The 9,349-nt window shown below is 38.7% G+C and overlaps 1 long non-coding RNA gene across 1 annotated transcript; it reads right to left on the reverse strand.

Moving 5' to 3' along the window:
• Window positions 1-648: 648 nt before the first annotated feature.
• LOC122140699 lies at window positions 649-2,677 on the reverse strand. The gene is made up of 3 exons (XR_006157283.1): window positions 2,187-2,677; window positions 1,377-1,605; window positions 649-1,287 (listed from the first exon to the last, which is right to left on the reverse strand). It is a non-coding gene; the product is annotated as an uncharacterized LOC122140699 (long non-coding RNA).
• Between the last annotated feature and the right edge of the window lie 6,672 nt (window positions 2,678-9,349).

A 9,349-nucleotide genomic window follows, 5' to 3' on the forward strand; every position in this document is an offset into this window, starting at 1 on the left:
TTCATAATGAAAAACAAGCCAATATTACAGATGGGTAGGCATATGTTAATGACGAAATTTTCCGCGGACTCTGGGGCATGCTATTTACATCAGCGTCTGAATTCGCTCACTTGTTTTCTTTCACTCTTTGCTGATAAAGTGCTCTCAACGCCATAAACACTAATATAGGGATTAGTCAACGAGTGAGCGGTTTTCGGAACACAGCTATTATCTTCGGACACAGCATATATCACTGTGTTGTAAGTAATCAAAGTATCAAAACACCATGTCTACACCAGACGTGAGTGGTGTGGCACAATGTAATTTAGGGATGTAAAGATTGATATGGATTATGGATGCTGTCAACTAGGGATGTAAAGATTTGCATCTATGGATTATGACCTGCCAACATTGGGATACCGAAATCCGGGAGACTCCGGGGGGCGGGGCGGATGGGGGTGGGGGAGTCTGTTGGGGGGATGGGACTCGACAGATGGGGGTTGGGTTTGGGGCGGGTCAGAGGCAAGTTAAATACACATAAGTAAATACATATACATAATTATTAATAAGAATTATTGTGATAATAATGAGACTTATTCATGTTTCTTTTTTCTTATTATAAACAAATTTATATTACATAAAAGGAAACACTGTGGTGCATGTGGAACATTTAACAAAAAATGTCATGTACTTGAAGTAAATGGAAACACCTTCATGATAAATACAGTACTTCATGTATTTAACATGAAGGTGTTACTAGTGTTTCTTACATCCAGAATTATAATTGTAAGTAGCAGACTTTGCTAAGTACCCGTCTGGAGGGAGTGTACTTGTGTGCAGGTTTTGTGCAGTTGATTTTCTGTCACAATCTTTCGGACCATGCTAAAGGTTCTCTCTGAGGAGGCATTACTATGAGGAATGCAAAGTAGTGCCTTAATCAGACTAGCCAACTGACTAAACCTGGTCTCAGTCTCACTTTTACCTACAAGGCCCCAGAATCTGTCCACCTGTCTATATCTGTCTATACCCTAAATTTACCAAGAACAGACTGACAAAATTTTCTTCTTTTATAATGACCTTTTGTGGAAGTGGCTATACACAGCACCCAATAAATCCTCCACTGGGGCCTTGATGGCCTTAATGCCACAGCCTGTGACAAGTTGAGCAAGGTGGCATATTCAACCCACATCCTGAACATAAGGTTTACTAGCTCTTAGTTTGGTGATGACTGAATGGTGCTTTCCTTTCATCACGCTGCAGTTGTCAGAGTTGAAGGCCACCAGGTTATCCCATGGGATTCCTCCATTTCTGTCATAATCAGACAAATATTTTTTTTAAACATCCCATTGAATTCAAACGAACCTTAAGTGCATTCTTGATTGTTTAAATACATTCACCTCAAAGAGGTTTCCGGCTTCTCATAAATATTTTCTGCTGTACCCACATTGCAGACTGGCATGTCAATAAATTTGGTCACAACCTCAAGACTGTTCTCATCATACACTCTTGCCAGTATAAATAGTTATTTTTCTGTCTGCATGTTGTTTGTCTCATCACAAAGTAATCCAAATGGCTGGGTCTGGCAGATTTTTTTGACCTCATCAGCAAGCTCTGGGGCAATGGCACCTAACAAATAATAATAAGAAGAAGAAAAAGTAAAAGAAGTGGTCAAAGATGGTGATGATATAGATAAAAAAAAAATAAAATAAAAAAAAATAAATAAGATGATGTATTAAAGTGTGTGTTTTGTTTTAGTTTCTGTCAAAAGGCTAACACGATTTTCTATGGTGCCCCTTGACAGCCCATTGCACACAGTAATTGTGTTCATGATTTTCTTTTTTTTTAATGGGCTTATATATGGATGGTTAAATTATACACACACAAAAAAAAACTCTAAGCCACATTACAGTCTAAACACAATAACAAGAGTGATTAGGCCTACATTCATGCACAAACTTTTCACTGAGCACTTTCAAAAGATTTTGTTTTCCCAATCTTCCACTAAAACTATGGCACGTTCACGTTTTCACCATGAATAAAACTGAGAAATGTAGATCTTCATTAATGTGAATTTTGAAAATAATGTGAAATATAAAATGTTGCTATTTAAAAAAAAAAAAAAAACTGTACAGCATATAAATACCATGGTAACACTTTACAATAGGTTTTATTTGTAAACATTAATTAACGTAGACAGATGAACTTACCTTTAAGAAGCTGAGTTGTTTTAGTCTTTCCAGAGGAGTATTTTCTAGCTATGGCAGAATCCAGGAACATGCCTGCCACACTAGCATTGAATTCATCGCAAAAAGCAAATGGAATGTGTTTTTTTTTTTGCAATCAACATTGCCATTTTAGTTCACTCTGTAATACAGTTTCTGCCTCCATCCGTCCCTTAGTGATAAAGTTTGAAATCGCGGATGTGCCCCTTTGTGCCTCCACTGCGCGATTGTGCCGTTGGGATTTATTGTGCTTTTTATTTATTGTGTCGTTTTTCCCACCGTGTCCGATACTGAAATCAGTGCGACATACTTTGGAAAAAGCGTGGGAATTGTCGATGCTGCTTCGTGATAAGATAATGGGCGTAACGTTCAATAAACCAATCAGAGTGTCATCTCCCATTCCCTTTAAGAGTGAGATGTGCTCGCTCCATGGCGGATCGCTATTAACATGGCGGAATTTGTTGGCGGAAAAGCTGAACGTTTTCTCAAACAAAGAAACTGATCTGCTCATGCACGAAGTTAAAGCGCACAAGCAGATCATCTACGGGACAAGCAGGAATCCACCAAAGCCCCGCGCGATGTGTCAGTTAATATGTATACACTGATGTATTAAACACACTGATTAAACTGAGGAGTTCAACGAGTGATGTTTTGCTAAAATTAACTGTTAAGTGGCCAGTCAGTCTTTCAGTCGTCTGCGTTGGATGCAGGCTTTCAAATAGCTCCGTGTGATGAGTCAGTTAATATATGTGTGTGTATTGGCCAATTTCATTCATCATTATAAGTAGTAATAGGCTGAACTGCAAATAGGTAGCCTAATTCTAATACACGCAATGACTATCCATCATTACATTTTCATATTTATGTAGCCTACACAATAATATTATTTTACACTGTAATCCTTTTGATTTTAATATTTGGCATGTTTGTGTGATGCGCATTCCTGTGTGTAATAAGCAAAGTCAACACGCACTGTGGACCCGCCCAGAGGCGCATTTTCTACCAACGCGTTCTTTAACAAAAAAATATTGCGCCATTGACTTTAGACCAGGTTTGAGTTGGTCTATGGTGCAGTTTATTTTCAGCTCCTTAAAATAGCAATGCGCCTGAACACACCTCTTTTTTAGCCCAGCACGCCTATGGGCGCACAAATGCATTTGCTAATTAAACAACGTGGCGCTGGATGGTAAAAAGTGTACGGCGCCGGACTGAAACTAGCAAACACACTTGCGCTGCGCCTTGCGTCGCATTGTGCCGGGTGTATGATAGGGCCCCAAATGTTTAAACTGAGAAAAGGTATCATTTTAAGGGAAAAATAAGTTGATTTTAAATTTCATGGCATCAACACATCTCAAAAGAGTTGGGACAAGGCCATGTTTACCACTGTGTGGCATCCCCTCTACTTTTTATAACAGTCTGCAAACATCTGGGGGACTGAGGAGACAAGTTGCTTAAGTTTAGGAATAGGAATGTTGTCCCCATTCTTGTCTAATACAGGCTTCTAGTTGCTCAACTGTCTTAGGTCTTCTTTGTTGCATCTTCCTCTTTATGATGCGCCAAATGTTTTCTATGGGTGAAAGATCTGGACTGCAGGCTGGCCATTTCAGTACTCGGATCCTTCTCTTCTACGCAGTCATGATGTTGTAATTGATGCAGTATGTGGTCTGGCATTGTCATGTTGGAAAATGCAAGGTCTTCCCTGAAAGAGACGACGTCTGGATGGGAGCATATGTTGTTCAAGAACTTGGATATACCTTTCAGCATTGATGGTGCCTTTCCAGATTCCCATCCTGCCCATGCCACACGCACTCATGCAACCCCATACCATCAGAGATGCAGGCTTCTGAACTGAGCGCTGATAACAACTTGGCTTGTCCTTGTCCTCTTTAGTTCGGATGAAATGGCGTCCCAGTTTTCCAAAAAGAACTTCAAATTTTGATTCGTCTGACCACAGAACAGTTTTCCACTTTGCCACAGTCCATTTTAAATGAGCCTTGGCTCAGAGAAAATCCCTGCGCTTCTGGATCATGTTTAGATATGGCTTCTTTTTTTACCTATAGAGTTTTAGCCGGCAACAGCGAATGGCGCGGTGGATTGTGTTCACCGACAATGTTTTCTGGAAGTATTCCTGAGCCCATGTTGTGATTTCCATTACAGTAGCTTTCCTGTATGTGACGCAGTGCCGTCTAAGGGTCCTGTATGTAATGGGCGTCCAGTATGGTTTTCCGGCCTTGACCCTTACGCACAGAGATTGTTCCAGATTCTCTGAATCTTTGGATGATATTATGCACTGTAGATGATGATAACTTCAAACTCTTTGAAATTTTTCTCTGAGAAACTCCTTTCTGATATTGCTCTACTATTTTTCGCTGCAGCATTGGGGGAATTGGTGATCCTCTGCCCATCTTGACTTCTGAGAGACACTGCCACTCTGAGAGGCTCTTTTTATACCCAATTGACCTAATAAGTTGCAAATTGGTCCTCCAGCTGTTCCTTATATGTACATTTAACTTTTCCGGCCTCTTATTGCTACCTGTCCCAACTTTTTTGAAATGTGTAGCTCTCATGAAATCCAAAATGAGCCAATATTTGGCATGACATTTCAAAATGTCTCACTTTCAACAACTGATATGTTATCTATATTCTATTGTGAATAAAATATAAGTTTATGAGATTTATAAATTATTCCATTCCTTTTTTACTCACAATTTGTACAGTGTCACAACTTTTTTGGAATTGGGTTTGTATTTTGTATGTACATGTATTTTGTTACGATCTGAGCATGTTTTATGAAGTTGCAAGCAGTAAAGTGACATAAAAGCCCATCCATGTATTATTTTTTTATTTGGGTCTGAGGGTTTCTCTTAGAAAAACTCGCTCAAGTTGAGTCAAATCCCCAAACAATTATATTTGTTTTATTCTACTCAGTGAGACCTTTCAAATGACATATGACATGACTATCTGAGCTGTATGATGTTTCTGACATATTACAGTACACTGTACAAAAAAAAACTAAGATTTTATTTTTTCATTTATCATCAAATAACTCAGCACTACTTTGGGGTTAATCAAATTTGCTATATGTAAAGGTCAGACTCTAAGCTTTTAAATGATATCCATTTTTTATTGATCAAGGTAGTGGTTTGAAAAATATGATTAGTCATTTTTTCCCAGTGCCACCCCGCGGTACACTGTGGTTTAGGGGGACTAATCATCACTAGTTAAGAGTTTATTAAAATCATTAAAAAGCTGAGATTCTAAGATTCTATTGATACCTGTTTTGTGGTACTCCATTCATTGGTTGCTTAGTAATTTGAGTTTTTTTTGTGGGGGGAGGGGTGTACCGGGGGCGGTTAAAATGGGAAAATCACTGTAAGGTAAAAACAAGTAAATTCACTCAAAGGGAATTCATTATATTTACAGGGAATTTTTACAGAATCACTGTTTTACAGCTGATCAAATGAATCGCCCGACATCAATTAAACAGGCTGTGACCATGAACAAGATATTAATATCCAAAGAATATTGAAAACACTATTTATTAGAACAGTAACAAGATCTGCAGTTTAAGAAATTACCATGAAAGAACAAAACACAAGATAGTTCTTTTAAAATACAGTTAAGACTACTGAACAACTCTAATAGATGTAAAGTAATCTAACACATAAACACACACATTCACACAAGTAGCAGAAAGAAAGAAAGAGAGGAAAGAATGAGTTTTAAGAGAGTGAGAATATAAAATCCCAAGTCTCTAGCAGCATATCTTAGACCTGAACAACCATCAATCATTAATTCAACCCTCACATTGAGTTTTCCGTGATTTCAGGTGTTAACTGAAGGATGGAAGTGGAGTCCTGCAGGCTGGTCAGAGTTTGAGGAGGGCAAAGACAAAGTAAGAGACATGGCTTTGTGGCAAAACTTAATTAGAAAACAAGACACTTGACAGAAAAAAAAAAAGAAGAAATAGAGATGGCAAGCAGCGTGATTGTAGTGAAGACAAGGCTAACAGGAGGGTTTCTGAACAATTAGACACAGGTTTAGCTTGAGGTGCAGCTATGTTTCTCCTGCCTTCATATAAAACAAAACATTATCTTCTCACTCACATCGTTCCTAGTTTTCCACTCTTGTAAAAATATAATTTATACTTGATTACTATACTGAGATTAACTGATTATTAACTGATATCAATATTAGCAAAAATAATTTGATATTCACATCATATCAGAACCACACACTCACTGTAAACATCTCAATAGTTATTCATAATGGCATTAATCTTGGATAAAATCATATTATGTCAGTGACAGTCAGACATGAATGGAATTATTCAAATGAAGAATGATCTGATGCATTTTTATATGTAAAGACAGTCTTCTGTGGGTTTTAGAGAGGATTCCAGTCATTTAAGCAAAGGAAGTGATCAAAAGGGAGTCTGGCTTTAACTCTTTATCTTGAGTGAGGGAAATCCCACTTTGTCTTCTGATTTTCCCTGTGAGATTCATAATGTGTGTCTCCAGACCCAATTATCTTGGTTTAACTGCCTAAAGTTGATAATGCTGGAGGAGTTCATACATTAGTTTATTCAGTCGTCCATGGAGGAGTAACTAGTTAACTCGGGCTTTGTCGTGTCAACTGACAGATCTCTGTGTGAGACTCAGGTCATTCAGTGTGAGACTCTGGGCCTTTTTGGTTGTTTTGGTTCTTTGGGCTGTTTTCAACACAATTCTGATCAAGTATTCAGTGTCTGATTCACTCCAAAATGTTAAGTCACATACTGACAATATACAATATACATTTAACAAAAACCCATCAATTCAAGATCTCAACAAATTAGAATATGATGACATGCCAATCAGCTAATCAACTCAAAACACCTGCAAAGGTGTCCTGAACCTTCAAAATGGTCTCTGACTATCATTGACACCCTTCACAGGAGTGTAAGTCACAAACATTCATTGCCAATAAGCTGGCTGTTCACAGAGTGCTGTATCCATGCATGTTAACAGAAAGTTGAGTGGAAGGAAAAAGTGTGGAAGAAAAATATGCACAACCAACCGAAAGAACCGCAGCCTTATGAGGATTGTTAAGCAAACTGGATTCAAGAATTTTAGAGAACTTCACAAGGAATGGACTGAGGCTGGGGTCAAGGCATCAAGAGCCACCACACACAGAAGTGTCAAGGAATTTGGCTACAGTTGTCATATTCCTCTTGTTAAGCCACTCCTGAACCACAGACAACGTCAAAGGCATCTTACCTGGGCTTAGGAGAAGAACTGGACTGTTGCCCAGAGCAAGTTTTGTATTGCAGTTGGAAACCAAGGTCCTAGAGTCTGGAGGAAGGGTGGAGAAGCTCATAGCCCAAGTTGCTTGAAGTCCAGTGTTAAGTTTCCAAAGTCTGTGATGATTTGGGGTGCAATGTCATCTGGTGTTGGTTAATTGTGTTTTTTGAAAACACTGCACCCTTTTACCAAGAAATTTTGGAGCACTTCATGCTTCCTTTTGCTGACCAGCTTTTTGAAGATGCTGATTTCATTTTACAGCAGGATTTGGCACCTGCTCACACTGCCAAAAGCACCAAAAGTTGGTTAAATGACCATGGTGTTGGTGTGCTTGACTGGCCAGCAAACTCTATGCAAACTCAGAGAATCTATGGGCTTTTGTCAAGAGAAGGATGAGAAACAAGAGACCAAACAATGCAGATGAGCTGAAGGCCACTGTCATAGAAACCTGGGCTTCCATACCACCTCAGCAGTGCAACAAATTGATCACCTCCATACCACGCCGAATTGAGGCAGTAATTCAAGCAAAAGGATCCCCAAGTATTGAGAACATGTACAGTAAATGAACATACTTTCCAGAAGGCCAACAATTCACTAAATGTTTTTTTTTTTATTGTTGGTTTTATGAAGTTTTTAATTTGTTGAGATAGTTAATTGGTGGGTTTTTTTGTTAAATGTGAGCCAAAATCATCAAAATTAACAGAACCAAAGACTTAAACCACTTCAGTCTGCGTGCATTGAATGTATGTAATACACGAGTTTCACAATTTGAGATGAATTACTGAAATAAATGATCTTTTCCTCGTCATTCTAATTTATTGAGAAGCACCTGTACATGTGGCATGCAGGGCTGAGAGCCACGGGAACCGGTGAACATTCACACAACTTTAATTATAAGACAAACAAACAACAAAATGTAAGTAAAGCAGCAACCCATCACGAAACGACTGCTGCATAAAAAAAAAACTAATAAAGCACAACATGAAGCCCAGGGGTCTCATTTTTATAACTCTCCATACATTTCATCCTAAAATTGTACATATGCACAAAAGCTAGATTTTGCGTACACATGGTTTTATATTAATGAGAGTGGGATATTTCATGTAAATGTGTATATTGAAATGAAAACAGATTTTAAAATCATTTCTTACTTCATTACTTTTCTCACTCCAGGAAAAAGTGTGTACACATGGTCTAGAATGTCTGTAAGGTGCATACATATTTACACCGAGTTTTTTTTTTTTTTAAGTTTATACACAATTTCTGTGCCTATTTTGTGCGTACGGAACGTTTATAAATGAGAACCCTGGCCTGTCCTCTCTCGTCTTGCACTGTCATCACTCCTCCATTTATCCTTCTGGATCTCCTTCCTTGAGACTTGCTCTGTTCCCACAGCTCTGTGTGAATCCTCATGTGGACATTAAGGTATCTTTTTTGAATGAAACGCTTTCCACACTGTTGGCAGGTGAACGGTTTCTCTCCAGTGTGAATTCTCTTGTGCCTGTTAAAGCTTCCTCCTTGAGTGAAACTCTTTCCACACTGAGAGCATGAGTAAGGCTTTTCTCCAGTGTGAATCCTCATGTGCCTTCTGAGGCTTCCTTTTTCAATGAAACTATTTCCACACAGTTTGCATGTGAACGCCTTCTCTCCTGTGTGAATTGTCATGTGGGCATTAAAAGTGCTTTTATGAGTAAAACTCTTTCCACATTGAGGACAGGTGAAAGGCTTCTCCTCGGTGTGAATCCTCATGTGGACTTTAAGATTTCCATGCTCACTGAAACTCTTTCCACATTGTTGGCAGATGAAAGGCTTCTCTCCAGTGTGAATTCTCATGTGGCCTCTCAGTTTTCCTTGAAGGTGAAATGA

This window comes from Cyprinus carpio, chromosome A4 (genome assembly GCF_018340385.1).
Source record: "Cyprinus carpio isolate SPL01 chromosome A4, ASM1834038v1, whole genome shotgun sequence".
Classification (NCBI taxonomy): Eukaryota; Metazoa; Chordata; class Actinopteri; order Cypriniformes; family Cyprinidae; genus Cyprinus; species Cyprinus carpio.